We start from the raw sequence: 17,890 nt of genomic DNA, 5'->3' as shown, positions 1-17,890 counted from the left end.
AGGTGCTCCTGTACTTCCCTTGCCAATACCTTCTTGGTCTTCACTACTGGTGCTGCAGTCTTCAGTCTCTGCCTATACTCAGGGAGTAGAAGTACAGCCAGGTGATCAGACTTCCCAAAGTGAGGGCATGGAATAGCAAGGTAGGCATTCTTCATGGTGGTGTAGCAATGGTTCAGTGTGTTGTTTCCTCTGGTATTGCAAGTTATCTGTTGATAGTAGTTGCTTAGTGATTTTTTCAGCTGGCCTAGTTAAAATCTCCCAAAACGATGGTGAAGGCATTTCGTGCATGTTGATCCCATTGCTCAGATCATCTAAAACTTGCTTGACATTGACCTGAGGTGGAATGTAAACTGCTACCAAAATGACTCCAGAGAACTCCCGTGGTGGGTAAAAAGGACGGCACTTTACTGCTAGATATTCCAGGTCTGGTGAGCAGAATTGGGACAACACTGATACATTTGTGCACCAAAAAGAGTTGATCATGAGGCAGCCTCCTCCACCTCTGCTTTTGAGAGACTCTATAGATCTATCCTGACGGTGTATAGTAAACCCGTCAATCTGGATCGCTGCATCTGATACAGAAGGAGTTAACCAGGATTCCATGAAACAAAGGACACATGCGGTCCTAATGTCCTTCCTGCTTAGGTATAAACTCTAACTCAATGTAATATGCATCTCAACTCAAATATACAACATATTCCTCTCCAGTCATATATATGCACACTATTTCATACAACTACTATAAAGACATCCACAGCAGCGTCAATTTTAAATTGTCCCATTCAGGCCTACAGATTTAATCACTGCAGAGGATTTCGTACTCTTGTAGGTAATGCCTTTCGAGTCAAGGGGGTGTGGGGGGGGGGGTTCACTCTACTTGTCAGGTGAGATTTGTGGCTGTCAAGCAATCTCAAGATCTGGGTCCTCCTCCCATGGTGGTTGTGGGAGATGACTCTGGTACTGCACAAAGTGATCCTGACAGCTCTGGATAATTTGCTTCTCAAACAATTGACTCTGACTCTCTTCAAGATCGACATGTCTTCCAGATGATATCAGACACAATCTCCGCTGCGTAGGCGAGTGGTTCAGTTCCATCCTTAATTTTTCCAAGTATCTACATTTCTCTGCATTCAGTGGCCACTTTATTAGATACATGCAATGCAATTTGATCTGGGTTTTAAACAAAATTGACTTCAGCTGGTAATGACTAATTGAAAAATACACACAGTGGCCACTTTATTACAACTACTTATTAATGATAATCTCTAATTAGCCAATCATATAGCAGCATCTCAATACATAAAAGCATGCAGACATGGTCATTAGGTTCAATTGTTGTTCAGATCAAACATTATAATATGGAAGAAATGTGATCTAAGTGACAATGGCCATTGAATGATTGTTGATGCCAGACAGGGTAGTTTAAGTATCTCAAATTTTCACATACAATAGTCTTTATAGTTTACAGAAAATTATGCGTTAAACAAAAAGCATCTAGTAAGCAACAGTTCTGTGGATGAAAGTGCCTTGTTAATGAGAGAGGTCAGAGGAGAAGGCCAGACTGGTTCAAGCTGACAGGAAGGTGACAGTGATTCAAATAACCATGTGTTGTAACAATGGTGTTTGGAAGAGCATCTCTGAATGCACAACCTGTTGAATCTTGAAGTGGATGGGCTACAGCGGGAAAAGATCACAAACATACACTCAGTGGCCATTTGATTAAGTACAGGAGTACCTAATAAAGTGGCCACTAAGTGTAGATCTCTCGGTGTCTGCTCAAAACACTATTACATGTCTTTATATAAGAGTCAAATATTCAATGATTCAAAGTGCATTTATTATCAAAGTATGAATGCAGTATACAACTCTAAGATTTTCTTTCCAACAGACAAGCACGAGACAAAGACTCATCAGGGAACCCACTCAAAGAAAAACATCAAAATCCCCCCACCCTATGCACAAAATAAAAACAAATTGCACAATGGGCAACAAAAGGAAGAGCAAAAAACACAGAATCAAAAACATTCAGCCATATTTAGTTCAACTACGTAATCATTCTCTGCAGGCCACCCTCAATTCAAAAGCGCCAAAAGTAAGGAGAGATCAGAAATGAGAAACACATCATAACATGAACTACAGAGTCCACTCCACAAACAAAATATCTGTGTTCCCCTTATCCTAAGAGTTCTTCTCCATACCTTGCACAAATCGGTTGTCATGTAATTCCTGATGTGGCCAGTTTCAAACCTGAATGAAGCGCCACATATTTCTGAGTGCAATTGTCCAATGGGTTTGGAGAAATAAATAAAGTGTGAAGAATTCATGATGAAACACTTGCCCATTTCAGGTCCTAAGTCCACGGCGATGATTGGACCACCCTATGTGCTCTAACAAATTTCTTCCATTCTGCCCTGTGCTTTGTGAATTTTATGCACTGTCAATTAGTGAGCTATCTGATCCTCAAAATTAGTTCTCCTTTCTTTTCAATCCTCATTCTTTTTCCCCAGCACTCTGCATGTCTTCGGCCCCTTCCACTGCTGGGTTGATCGTAAGCACACAAAAGGAGTGCCTCTCATATTCTGCTTGTGTAGTCAACACGATGCAATAAACATTGAATTTTCTTATTCAATTTTCCAATTCCAGTTTTCACTTTTATTCATGCTGCTTCCATTTACAATGTGTTTACATGAGTTTATGCACATCATGTTCTATATCGATATTTTAATCTCCAAGTCTATTTTTAAATAATTCCTTATTCTTTATAATTGTTGAATATTGTTGTTTTTGTTACATTGTCATGCCAACACACCGCAGCAAATTCCTAACTCATGTAAACGGCGAATAAAGTTGATCTTTGATAAACTTGATGTTTTTCAGTTAACCTATTCCCTCTCTGTTCCTTTTCTCTCTTCTCCTAATCTACCTACTTTATCCTACAGCCACTAAGCCCCCAATCAGTCGGTTTCCTTTTCCATCTCCTCCATCAACCAATCTTTCACCCACTTCACTGGATTTCCCCTTCCCACTGTTCCCATCTGCCCACCCCACTTCCCCTTCTTTGCCTCCATGCTCCACTTTACTTTCCTATCAAATTCCATCAACTGCCACCCTTCAATGCCTCCACCTACCACCTCACAGCCTCTATTTCTACTCCTCCCTCCTCCACCTGTCTATCATCATTGGGGTGTGGGAGAATGAGGGAAGATTTGATAGAGATATACAGAATTATGTGGGGTATAGATAACAGATTGTTTCAAATGTGGGTGGGTGAACCATAGGTTAAGGGTGAAAGGTGAAGTATTTAAGGGGACCCCGAGGGAGATCTTCTTCACTGAGAGGATGGTGGAAGTGTGGAACAAGCTACAAGATGAAGTGATGGATGCATGTTCAACTTCAGCATTTAAGAGAAATTTCAATAGATACATGGATGGGAGGGGTATGGAAGGCTATGTTCCGGGTGTGGGTCAAAGGGACTAGGTAGAATCAGCACAGACCAGATGGGCCAGAGGGCCAGTTTCTGTGCGGTAGTGTTCTATAACTCCAACTCTTCTCACTTGGATCTACTTATTGATTTGCGAGTTCTTGCTTCACCCTTTCTACTCACCTCTTTAACATTGGTTATCTCTCCTCTACTTTCTCATTCCAGATGCAGGCTCACACTTAATCGTCCACTTTCCTCCCCTGATGCTGCCTGACCATCCGGGTTCTTCAAGCAGTTTGTTTTCCACTCTCTCAGTTATGCTTTCCCCTTTGTCCAACTCCAGGTCTTTGACAAGGAGGTCTATCCTTATTGGAATATCTGAAGCATTGCAGTTCAGTAGGTTCTGGGACTTTAAGAGAAGCAGGAGTTTAAAAGCTGAGTCCTGATGAAGGGCCCTTGGCCAGAAACATCTACTGTTTAATCATTTCGATAAATGTTGCCTGACTTGTTGAGTTCATTCAGCACTTTGAGTTTGTTGCCCCAGGCTTTAAAAGAGGTAGGCCTCAGGACTTGCTGGTGAGTTCTGCATCACAGGACTCTAAAAGAGACATATTTGCAAATTGTTAGTTAACAGCTGATTGACTAATAAACTAAGTAAAAACAGCCAATGAAAAGCAGTTAGGGTTAAGCAGAGTGGCATTTCACTTAGGCAGAGAAGGAGCTTGGAGTTGGGAGGTGGATCAGAGGGTCAGAGGGTCATCTTGCTTTCAGAGGATTAAAGGGTAGAGATACCAGGAAATGATGAAGAAGATGGAAGTAGCAAACAGGAGATGGTATTGGATAAAAGGAGTTAAATGGAGGAAGGCAAATGACTGGTTTTTGGAAAATGGAAAATAAGTGGTGAATTGAGGATTGTAGTGGCTTATCAGCTTATCCTTCAGTGGTGAAGGCAGAAGACGGGGTTTACAGTAAATACAAAAAAGGAAGAGTTTAAGGTACTTCTGAGTTTTGAATTTGGTCTGGTTTCTGATATCAATCCGATTAGATTAACTAAGGATTTGGAAAAAGCATTAGGCAAGAAAGTTTACTCTTGGTACTCTTGGTGTTTTGTAAAGATACTAAACAACATGAGAAAGCTTTAGTGTTAAAAGCTGTGGGAGGAAGAAAAGTAATCCCAAGGAATTATATTGAATAACAGAGGCTTTGGGGAGTAATTACAGGAGTGCCTCAAGATTCATCGATGGACCAAGTTAAAAATAATATAGTTGGGGGGCACTAAATGTTTAAAGGGTTTCATGTGAGTAAGAACAGATAGCTTATTGCTGTTTCTTAAATTTGATGGTTAAAAAGTTGCCAGATAGAGTTTGTTTAGGCTATATGAGTTATATGGTTCGAGTCTACGTGTCTCTAAGATGTTCTCAGTGCCAGAAGTTTGGTCATGTAACAGCTGTGTGTTGGGGTAAAAAGCAGTGTTGTAGACGTGGTGGAGAACATGTTTATGGTAATTGTGGAGAAGGCATTTGATCAAAATGCAGCAATTGTGAATATACAGGGTGTCCTGTATATAAGAAGACTGTGTGAATGCAATGGGTTTGGGTAGAAATAGGCATTTCATATGCAGAGGCTGTTCAGAGAGTGCCAATGAGACCTATTAATATTCAGAATACAAATACTGTAGACTAAGGCTACGACCACACTAGACCTGATAATTTTGAAAATGCTGGTTTTGCATAAAAACGATTGGTGTCCACACCAAGCGTTTTTGAAAATATCTCCATCCACATTAAAATGGGTATTTGGGTGAATCTTCTCCTACTGGGCATGTGCAGGACACATCTACAGAAAACAAGTGACATGCTTGGTGTCGAATCTCACAGTGAAAGTGCACGTTTGTGCGGTTACAGACTAGAAAAACTTAAAAGGAAATTGCCAAACAACGGACAGCTGTTGGCTCCCGTGCAGGAGGACTTAAAACTAAAAAAAAAACAAATACTGGAGCGTATGGAGGCAACTGAAAGGGAGTTCGTGGACAATATGACCCGGCTGATGACGAACATTGAAAAACTAACTCTGTTGCATTAATAAAGCACCTTGTTAAATGTATAAAACATGTCTGCATCAGTGTTATCTTGTATTTCCACACAATGTTACATTAGGCTGTTATACATCTATTGTCAGAGAAGTTCTTGCATAAATAGGTAACCACCTTCATACGAGCAAGGACAGAAAACAGGGCAAAGCGAGTATACTTATTTATTCAGTAAGTTATGGGTCAAAGTATTTGGTGAGTACATTTCTAACTCTTCTGGCTTCAGTCTCGTTGCCGTCTGTTCTGAAATTGTTAGGTTGTGTGGAGGGTTGCGTTCAGGAAAACAATGAAATGCCGCCATCTGTTCCGGCACGTCATGACAGCGTTTCTAGAAACCTCTGGTTACCCCGTTTACACTACTCTTGCCCAAGTAGCATTTTCAAATTTACACACTCTGGAGGGCATTTTAGAAAAGCTCCATTTTCAGGGGAGGAAAACGCTGTTTCAGTGTGGAAGGATGGTCAAAACGAAGAAAAAAAGCTTTGGTGACGGATTTATCCAGTCCAGTGTGGACATAGCCTAAATACAGTGTGTTAATTGCATGATTGTATAACAAATAGTTTGTCAATTGTTGATAAACTAAAAATTGCTACTTTAGACCATCAGACATAGGAGCAGAATTAGACCAATTGTACAGCACAAACTAAAAGTAGGATAGAAAAAAATCATATTAAAAGCTGTAGACAAGTATCCAGTGATAAAAGACAACACTAGAATTTATTAATAGTGCATTACAAGGAGGGGTAAATAATATATTGACTTCAAAAAAAGGCTGTTAGTGTTTTTATTCTCATTTCTTTTTTTTTGCTAGTTTTCCTCTTTTTTATAAATCCTTCAATGAAATGCTAAAAGTTTATTAGCTAATGGTCAGGGGATTTTAATGCTTCAGTACTATGTGGAGTTGTAGTGACACATATATGAAAGGGATGGTGGAGGAAGACTTTCTGGAAGAGAAATATTTGGCGTGCTTAAATGATGCTCAGTAAGTGGCAATAATTAATCTCAAATTGGTCTGCCAACCGCTATTAAATATTATTAGAAGAAGAAGAACAGAGTGGCCATTTTGTGAGTGGCTAGTGTTTTGTCAAATTGCTTCTGGTTGTCTCAGTGTAGGCTTTGTTGAATACTGGCCTTCTCAGAGGAGAGCAAGCAACACTAAGGTGAGGTAAGGTTGGAGGAGTTACACCTCATATTCTGGTTGGGTAGCCTCCAGCCTGATGGCACAAATACTGTAGGGTAATGTAATTGGTGGAAATGTACATTATTCTTAGCCAATGACATGGAGTGGGGTTTCACTTTACAAGGCTGGTCAGACGTGATGATGTAATTACTTAAAGGGTTGTTAGTGTGCTTTGAGTTCCATTTAATGGTGTTCAATGAATGAGTTGCCACGGCTTTTCAGAAACAAAATGCCTCCACTGTTTTATTTGTGAAACCTACACTGGTGATTCTGATGCTTTAGGATGATTTGAAACTGCTGGAGATCTGGGAGCAAGGCACCGTCGCTTGGTTCATACAAATGCGGCTCAATTCACGCTTTGAGAAATCTCCGCTGACAACACCAAGTATTTCTATGTTGTAGTGTCTCTCCGAAACACCACAGCTGTGAGAGTAGTGAGTCTACTAGAACACCTGCCAGAACACGATAAATACCAATCACTGAAAACTCATCTTTTATAGACTTGGGATTATCAAAGTCTTGGTGTGCCAAATTTTTACTCTCCTTGTCCTTCTCTTTCCATCGCCCACTCATTATCTTCCTTTGATACCCCTCCTCCTTTGTTTTCTCCCACTCTCCTATCAGATTTCTCCTTTTTCAGCCCTTTACCTTATAAACCTATCGCCTCCCAGCTTCACACTTCATCCCCCACACCCCTCCCTACCCACTTTCCTGCTCACCTGGTCTCACCGATCACCCACTGGCTTAACTCCTTCCCATTCTCACCACCTCCTAATTTTGGTTTCTGCTCCATTACTTTCCAATCCAACAAAGGGTCTTGGCCCAAAATGTTGACTGTTTATTTCCCTGTGTAGATGTAGTCTGTCTTGCTGAGTTCCTTCAGAATTTTGCATGTGTCGCTTTGGATATCTAGCATCTGCAGAACCCCTTGGGTTTTTGAGGTTGGATTAGGCTCTTCTTGTTCCTCAAAGCCTTTTAATCATGTTGGAGTAGGTGATCTCATACCTCTGTGATGCTCCTCCTGCACAATGTGAGGACTCAGGGAAACTGCCCATGACCCTGATGACTAATTGTACAGGAACTGTATCCATGATGCATCTCCTGACAGATTACACGACAACCCTGGAGCTGCACATGGATTTACTTTGGAGCATCTGTTATGCGGAGAGTATTGTGGATAGCAGATTTACTGAGTTGGTCACTTAGCAGTTTAAGGGCTGAGTGTAAGATTGAAATAGGTGACTAACAGGCAGAACAGTAAGAAGGTAATGCATACCAAGTAATATGACAGGTTAGGAAGGTAAGGAAGGTGGGGCAGTGCTCTTAATTAAGGATAAGATCACAGCAAATCATACAAGACTTTAACTTGTATATGTTGTAGATAAAGCAAATCAAATTTGTCAAGGCAATCTTGAGGTAGACTTCATAGAATGAATCTGTAACGGCATTCTTGAACAACATATTTCTGAACCTACAAGAGAAAATATTATCTTAGATCGGGTCCTATGCAATGATATAGGTAAAATTAACCATCTTGCAGTTAAGGATCCTTTTCATGGTTTCAAAAAGTCACAGAACACATCAGCACATGAACAGGACCTTGGGCCCATCGGGTCCATGCTGAAATATTAATGTGCCTGGTCCCATCAAGCTGCACCCAATCATAGCCCAACATACCACCCCCCATCCAAATTTTTCTTAAGTATTAAAACTAAAGTCTCATCACCATTTCTGCTGGCAGCTTGTTCCATACTTGCACCCCAGCTCTGAGTGAAGAAGTTCCTGCTCATGTTCACCTTCCACTCTTAACCCATGACCTCTAGTTCTCATCTCACCCAACCTTAGTGGAAAAAGCTTGCTTGCATTTACCCTCTATCCCTTACACATTTCTCAAATCTCCCCTCATTCTTCCACACTCTTGGGAATAAAGTCCTAACCTGTTTAAACTTTCCCTATAACTCCTCAAGTCCTGGCAGCATCCTTAAACATTTTCTCTGCACTCTTTCAAACTTATTGACATCTTTTCTGTAGGTAGGTGAACAAAACTGAACTATAGAAATATTCCACTTTAGGCCTCGTCAATGTCTTACACAAGTTCAACATAACATCCTATCTCCTGTAGTCAATAGTCTGGTTTATGAAGACCAATGTGCCAAAAGTTTTCTTTACAACCTTATCTACCTATGCTGTCGCTTTCAAGGATTTATGTATCTGTAATCTTGGATCCCTCTGTTTCTTCACACTCCTCAGTGTCCTACCATGCAAAATCCTTCTGGTTTGTCCTCCCAAAGTGCAACGTTTCTCACAAGTCTGCATTAAATTCTATCTGCCATTTTTCTGCCCATTGTTCCAGCTGATCCAGATCCCATTGCAAGCTTTAATAGTCTTCTTCACTGTCCACTGTACCCCAAATCTTGGTGTCATCTACAGATTTGCTGATCCAGTTTAACCACATTACCATCCAGATTGTTGTTACAGATGACAAACAACAATGGACCAGGCACCAATTCCTGTGGCACACCATTAGTCACGGGCCTCCAGTAAGAGAGGCAACCCTCTACTACCACTCTCTGGCTTATCCCTCAAAGACAATTTGTAATCTAATTTACTACCTCATCTTAAAGAGTAAGCGATTGAACCTCCTTGACTGATCTTCGATACGGGACTTTATTAAAGACCTTTACCAATGTAGACAACATCTACTACCTTGCTTTCATCAACTTTCCTGGTAACACAACTTACCACATACAAAGCCATGTTGTTTATCCAAATATATATCCAGTTCCTTAAATTATTTCCAATAACTTACCCACTGCTGGTGTCAGCTTCATAGACCTATAATTTTCTGGCTTATTCTTAGATGATTTCTTAAACAATGGAACAACATTAGCTCTGACCAATCCACCATCACCTCCCCTGTGGCTAAGAACATTTTAAATATCTCTGCGAGGGCCCCTGCAATTTCTGCATTAGCTTCCCACGAGGTTTGAGGAAACACCTTGCCAGGCCCTGGAGATTTATCCACTCTAATTTACCTCCTCCTCCGTAATGTGTAGATGGTCAAAGCCCTCACTGCTGCATTGCCTCACTTACATAGACTCTGTGTCCGTCTTCCAAATAAATACAGATGCAAAAAAATTATTTTAAGGTCTCCCCCATCCCTTTTGGAAAGAGTGATCACAGTATGATTGCATTTCTCACTCAAAAGGAGAGTACGGTAGTTCGATCCAATATTAGTGTATTATGTCTAAACAAGGGAAACAACAATTGGAAGAATTAGGAGTTGGCCAGCAGACCCTGGGAACACAGACTGTATTGTGGGATAGCAGAGAAACAGTGGAAGACTTCTAAGGATTTTTCACAGTGTTCCACAAAAATATATTTCAATGAAAAGTAAGGACAGTAGGGATAGGGAGAACTATCCTTGGATAACTGGGAAGTAAAGGAGGCCATTAAATTAAGTTTCATGCATGCTAAGTCACCAAGAGATTCAAGATTGTTATTGTCATTCTTCAGTACACAAATGTAAATGTGAACAAAATTATTGTTACTCTGGATCTGATGCAGAACAAGGAAAAACACAATAAGTATGAAGAATGACACAGAAAACACAATGAATATCAATTTAAATACAAATGCAATCTTATAAAGCACAATGGACCAGAGAAAATTGTACAAACTACAGGAGTTGTGGGAAACTGTCAGTGAATCGTTCTCCATTAAAGAATTTTGAACCTGTTTATGGTATAACGTCATTTATTAATAGTTTAATCAGTTCTGAGTCCTGCTGTGAGGGAGCTTAGATAGAGGTCTGTGTTTCCCTTTTTTTTCCCATATAGTTGCTAGCTCTACAATTATGTGATAGTTGATGTGTCTGGTTGAATGTAGGAATTTGCTCATTACGAAGGACTATTTCAGCTCTTCTCACTTGAGGGAGTACTCTCTAGCAGTCACTATGTTTAAAGCCAGTCATCTCATTTCATGTTGCATTAACCTGCACATTACAACGTTGAAATATGAAGTAACTGTTCAATTATACTGGCCAGTATTTGCAACAGAGTATAGGAAAGAGGCCTGTACATTTACAATAATGGAAGGCTTAATACTTCTGTTTAAGGTGGATAGTTCTGGATTCCTTAACAGTGTAAACATCCTTTACATTACATGGATTAAATGATCTAATTTGTATCATAACTCACTAGGACACTGACAAACTGGTGCAGTCAGACAACATAAAAGAAACTTGTCTTTTTATTTCAAGTGACCCACTGCATCATGCTACAGCAAGATATTGGGTGTTTATTACATTCATTAGTAACATCACACTGATCCATCGGCTACTGGGCGTAAAATTACTTTAATGGGAACTTGTCTTCTTATTTCCAAGCAAACTTTCTCCATTATCTCTGATTGCAAATCTGACTGAAAGCCGAAGTAGCCAGGAAGCTAAACTGCTTTACACTATTCCAAGCATTGCAGTGAGACAGATCTTCTCTCCTGATGTCTGTGCATAAACCGGGGCCTATATGGAAATCCTGTGGAAGTCCCAGATTCCAGCAGTCCTCCCACTGTACAGGCCATGTGTAAACAAATGGGATTCTCCAAGAAACTTCCCAGTTCAGAAGCTGGCAAGCCTACCTGTTGTTTCGGTGCCAAATTAATCTTGGCACAAGTATAGCTATTCTCATTTAAGTGATTGAAAACATCAAGTGCTAGAAGACAGTTAAGTATTTTTTTTATAATTTGAATTTTTTTTTTGGATTTTGCTGTTTTCAGTGTGAATCTAAAGGTGATTTGAGGATTGGGGCATTGGAGTTATCAAACACAGAAATAGGCCCATCGGCCCAACTTGACCATGCTGAACAAGATGCCTTCCTGAGCTAATCTCAGTTTCCTGTATTTGCCACATATCCCTCTAAAGTTTAGCGACTAAACCTTTCCCATCCACACATCTGTCTAAATATCTTTTAAATTCTGGTATCCACTTCCTCAGACAACTTGTTCCACCACCGTCTGGGGAAAAAAATTACCCTTCAGGTACTCTACTTACTCCTCCTCTTCCCTCCATCTCTTGCTCCTTCCTCAATTATATACCTGTTAGAGTTGTAGGTCCTTAAGGGGATCTATTCTCTTCTAAGAAACCTTTTGTCTCAATGTACTCATAGTATCCCTTTTGATTCTTCTTTATCATAGCTACTAATATTATCTCATTTCCTCTTTATTCTCTTCTGATCTCACTTTTAAGGGTATTCCCACATCCTTATACTCTTCAAGGGATATGCGTGATCCCAGCTACCTCTAACTGATAAGTTCTACATTTTAATATCCAGTGTCTTGATAACCCTAATCAACCAGAGTTCCCTTGTCCAGTTGGCTTTACTCTTCACTCCACCTGGATCATGTTAGCTTTGAACTCTCCTTATCTCACTTTTAAAAGCCTCCCACTTATCAAACATCCGTTGAACTGCTAACTTCCCAACTCCTGTACTCATTGCTCTGAGCTGTGAAAGCCAATGTGCTAAACGCTCTCTTTATGATGCTGCCTACCTGCAGCTTAGAAGAAGAGCAGAGAAATGGGAGTGAACGAGACGATGGAGTTACATTCGATGTTCTAATTTTAAGGGAACATCCCAAATAAGACTTAAGAACACAATTGCAATAAAGGAAACAGATGGTGCTTGGAAGGGTGAAAAATATTTAGGGCATCCAATAATAGTTGAGAAGACGTGGGCTAATGGAGAGCGATATGTTATTGAGTGCTTTATAAACTTTTAATTGGTTCAACTCTTTTCTCTGCTTTCAGGAGCCTGGTACAAAGAGGCTTGAAAATCCAAGACAAATGGTCACCAATAGCAGGGCTAGGAGTTATTATCCGCTCTAGAGCAACCATGCACATTGCACCATTATCCACTTTGTTCCTCGACCCAATAGCATGAACTTCAATAGCAACCAAAGTACAGGATGTCAGACATGACTAGACAGTATAATGCTACTGGCACTATTATAATGAAACAAGCAGTAGTATAAATATGTGAAACAACAGCAATAGAAGATGGAAAGTGACCAGTGCAGAATCAGAGTGTGTCAGTGAGATGAGGAGGGGTGGGGCAGCAGTGCATTCAGACAGGGTGTACATGTGTGCTGGGTGTCAGCAGGGTGTTAAGTCTAACAACCTGCAGGAAGAAGCTATTGCCCAGCCTAAACAGTTCTGTTTCTCATGCTGTGGTACCTTCTTCAGGCATGGTTTCTGTCACTCTCCATTCTGAAAAACATTTGACTTTCTGAAGACTAACTCTGAAAGTAACAGAGCAACACACCCAACTTTCCATGTTAGAATTTACGCAGGATAATATTATGTGAGTTAAATCGCCAGCTTACATCCTGAGAAAGGACTGGGCAGGCACCTCTTGCCTTCTTTGATTGAAATTGAAAATTGATTAGCTCAGATCCTTGCAATTGCCTTGCAATTCAAGAAATGATATAACATCAATTACTGGAGTTAATAATCACCCAATATTAGAAGTTAGTATTTACTCTGACATGTTGAGGAATTCAGGCATAAATAAGTCTAATAACAGATAAAATGAAATAGTGTTTAATTCAAAACTATTTTTGAATGAAATCTTGCTGTTACGTTGTATATAACCATAAACATTACAGCACGGAAACAGGCCATCTCCGCCCTTCTAGTCCTTGCCGAACACTTACTCTCACCTAGTCCCACTGACCTGCACTCAGCCCATAACCCTCCATTCCTTTCCTGTCCATATACCTATCCATCTTTTTTTAATGACAAAATCGAACCTGCCTCTACCACTTCTACTGGAAGCTCGTTCCACACAGCTACCATTCTTTGAGTAAAGAAGCCCCCCCTCATGTTACCCCTAAACTTTTGCCCCTTAACTCTCAACTCATGTCCTCTTGTCTGAATCTCCCCTACTCTCAAAGGAAAAAGCCTATCCACATCAACTCTATCTATCCCTCTCATAATTTTAAATACCTCTATCAAGTCCCCCCTCAACCTTCTACGGTCCAAAGAATAAAGACCTAACTTGTTCAACCTTTCTCTGTAACTTAGGTGCTGAAACCCAGGTAACATTCTAGTAAATCTCCTCTGTACTGTCTGTATTTTGTTGACATCTTTCCTATAATTTAGTGACCAGAATTATAGTACTGTTCTGTTTTGTTATTACAGATACTCTATGAAACGCACATATCTGCATTTTAAGAATGTGTATGGTTGGAAGCACATGCATGATTGCAGAACAGTAAAGATGTGGATTTATAAAATTACATTTTATTTAGCAGTAATATGGTTTTAGTCACTAAAGGAAGGATAAATATATTTGTGCTTATGAAGCTACTTGTTAGTTTTCTAATATAATGCTTAAAAAACAGCAGATAAACTTCCCAAAGAATGTTTTGAGTGGCATCAATCCCAAATTCCTGTGTTAACTTTCTCCACTCTGTGCTGAGGTACTTATTACAGTAACCATTAATGTGTTTAAAATCTGTATTAAAACCTTACAGATAAAGGGAGAAAATACAAAGGGAGAAAATTGACTAGCTTTTATCTGCATAGTTTTCTTTCCTAGGATGAACAGCAGGATACATAACAGGACTTAATCCTCCACAGCGATTAAGTCTTTACGCCTGAGTAGGACAATTTAAAATTTACTATGCTGTGGATGTCTGAATATAGTAGTTGCATTATATAATATACTGTGTACTTATGAAGATGAGATGCATTCTCTATTAAGTTGCAGTTTATGGCTAAGCAGGAAGGAGTGATGTGTATTTAGCATCTTAGTATCATTTGAGTAATCTTGTACATATTGTTTGATTAAACATTCTTGTTCATTTAAATAATTATGGGTCATATGTAAAAGTACATTAATTGCATATGTCATTATGCTACCACATGATACATGTGCGCTTCACTTAAAGTAAACTCGAACTGTACCCGTATTTTCAGACTCCTGTGAAGTTTCTTTGAATTAGTTTAATGCTTTGAAGCTTCAAAACAAAGCAAGTCCCAGGAACCTGAAATTGCTCACTCTTTTCACTTTTGATCCCCCTGTGAACACTGGTGTATGTTTCCTTGTCTTACTCTTTCTGAAGTCCACTTAAGGGTTCAACATGTTGTTCATGCAAAGATAAAGAGAATCTCCGAATTAATAACACTTAAAACCTTTAACTGGATGGGCTTCTGCAGTAGGAGACCATGAACATACATTCAGTGGCCACTTTATAAGGTACAGTGGGTACATAATAAAGTGGCGACTAAGTATATATTCAACTCATTGGCTGCTTTCATAAGGCTGTTATGCCAGGCTAGGGATATAGAGTACTCTGATGTAAATAGGATTCTCAAAGTACAATGATATTTATCGAACAAATAATTTGTTATTCAACAAATAACAAATTTATGCAGACCACCATTGGATTGACACATGCACTGTGGAAGCATTAACTGAAGCACAGTGGATTGCTACATATCTCCAATCTTGTCTTGATGGATCTGCTGCAGTGCCTTGCTCACTTTGGTAACCTATATGTGTATGTCAGAAGGAGAAGAGGGATGCTACTTTGTAATATCGCAGGAACACATACAGCAGTGATTTTACCTTTGTGATTTAAGTGTATTAAAGGGTCACAGATAGGTTGTTCTACATCTGTGAGCTAATGTATATCTGACAGAAATCTTCTGCAAGCTGAAAAATGTGCACCTGATCTTTTAACCTTCAGTTCTCTGGAGTACTGCACCTGTCAAGCCAGATAGTAATTCACAACTCAAATCTGCAACTTCGAATGCTGTAAAGCTGGAGACATTATTCTGTGTCTTAACTGAATAAGTACCCTGTCATTTCCAAGATCAGCTAGAGAATAAATAAAATAACAAGGCTTCCATCTAATGATTAGCCAGCCAGGCAGGTTGTTAGCTTAATATGTAGATTGTCCACTGGCCCAATACCATTTGAGTAATGAGGTCAGGTGAGCTTCAGGGAGTGATAATGTTTAAAATGACCACTGCAATATTGATCACATTTAATGCAGGAATTATTTATAGACAAGTATGACAGCTGTACTCTTATGCCACATTTTGTGTTGCAGCTTATGGTTGACAATACAATAAAATAAAATCTGTTCCCATTTAGACATCTGGTATCAACTTTAAACACACCCAGCTAGGGAGTAATGCAGATAATTCTGATCATTTTCCAGTGACAACTTCACCACAACACTATCTCTTATGTCAATGCATTGTCATAGGGGTTCAATAGAACTCAGAAGACATGGAGAGTTATTTTACGTTGTGATTAATCGAGGTTGCTACTGCTTAACCACCCAGCCTTTTAGTCGAACAAGGCATCCGGCAGAAATATGACATCTGGCAGAAATATTTTATTTGCACAATTTGTCTTCTGCACATTGGTTGTTTGTCTGTCTTTCTTTATGTATCATTTATTTTTATAAATTCTATTCTTTTTTATTTTCCTGTAAATGGCTGCAAGAAGATGACTCCGAAGATGGTATATGGTGACATATACATACTTTAATAATACATTTATCTTTACTTTGACATGATTTGCCTAAGGAATGATATTTAACTTAGATCTTAAGAACTGAAAGAAAACTGCAATGTACTTTAGAGAGGAATTTACTTCAGCCCTGCTCAACATTAATCCTACAAGTAAACCCAAGCTGGATTTATATTGAAATAATACAGTGACTTCTGGTTAATTGGGACACAATGAGAGCAGTACATTTTTGACCATTTAAGCAGCTGCCCAAATGAACTGGAGTTTCATGTAAATAGTTAAAAGGCATAATAAAGACAATGTGTTGCCCTTAAGGCATTTGTTTAGCTTTATTACATTTTCACTTTAGTAATTCGTTTGTAATTATTTTCTAGTTAAAGTTAAGGTTGTTGAAAGTAAATTCATTGTCTGTGATGTATGGCAGCATGAGATGACATCACACCCGGTTTCGCCACGTCTTGTGGGAAAATACCGGTTTGGAGAAATGGGAAGGCAGGGGCTTGTTTGCGCAGGATCAGCGTGAGAAAAGTTTTCTTTCTACGCATTAAGAAACATCATAGAAGCAACACCGTAAGTTAATAAAATAATTGATATGTTGAAGTAAAAATGTTAACGCTGATTCTGTTAAAAGTAATGACGGTTGATAAAGTTTATGTTCTTTGTTATTGAAAGAGTTGCTGGATAGTTTGTGTGAGGTGTATTTAAAGCCAGTTGATGGCGTAGGTAGATTCTGACTGTATGTTGTACTTTAATGTAATATAGTTTGTTGTAGTTTTACTTTTACAAGTATTTATGATGTAAATGTGATGTCAAGAAGGAAATAAATACTGTATATATTTTGTATTGTTTTATCAACAGTTTTCACCATACATTAATGTGGAAGAGTGAACAGTAAACGGTTAATCTTACTGTGATCGTGCCCTCATTGACTACGGTTTAAACTCGGTGTTTAATTCAGAGTTCTTACACCTTTATGAGAACACTACAGTGAAAAGACAGCATTACCAGGTGTTTCAACAAGTGGTACGATGGCATTGCAATCCAGTGTCAAGTCGTTGCCATGCAGCGCCAGGGGCAGTAGGGCATCAGCAAATAAGGCTGCCCACGCAAGAGCTAAAGCAGAAACCGCCAAGGTGCGAGCATCATATGCTGAACAGGAAGCAAAACTGAAAATGAAAAGGCTGCCAGAGAAGCCGAAAACCAAAGGGAAACGGCTGCCAAAGAAACTGTAAACCAAAAGGAAGAGGCTGCCAGATAAGCCGAAAACCAGTTGGAAAGGATAAGGATAGAAGCAGAGTTAGAAGTGCTGATGCTACGCCGAGAAGCCAAAGCTGCCATGGTGGAAGCAGAAATATTAGAAAGCGCTGAAGAAATGCACGTTCTAGATGAAGTAAAATCTACTTCAGAAAGGACCGGATTGGAACGCACTAGCGACTACGTCCGATCTCAAATGGACCTGAAGATTTGTTCTTCCTCTCCATACTTATTTGCTAACATCCTATTTCATGAGGAGTCAAAGAGAGGCCCAACTGCATCACATCCATCTGAGGAAGACAATTTACCCTTGCAACTTTGTGACGAAATCAAGAATGAAAGGGCTGACGACAAATACTTCTCGACACCAAGCTTACCAGATTTGGCGAGAGAACAGGCAAAGG

The sequence above is a fragment of the Hemitrygon akajei genome, chromosome 1 (assembly GCF_048418815.1).
Source record: "Hemitrygon akajei chromosome 1, sHemAka1.3, whole genome shotgun sequence".
In the NCBI taxonomy this organism is placed as follows: Eukaryota; Metazoa; Chordata; class Chondrichthyes; order Myliobatiformes; family Dasyatidae; genus Hemitrygon; species Hemitrygon akajei.
Note: the sequence above shows the minus strand (reverse complement) of the source record.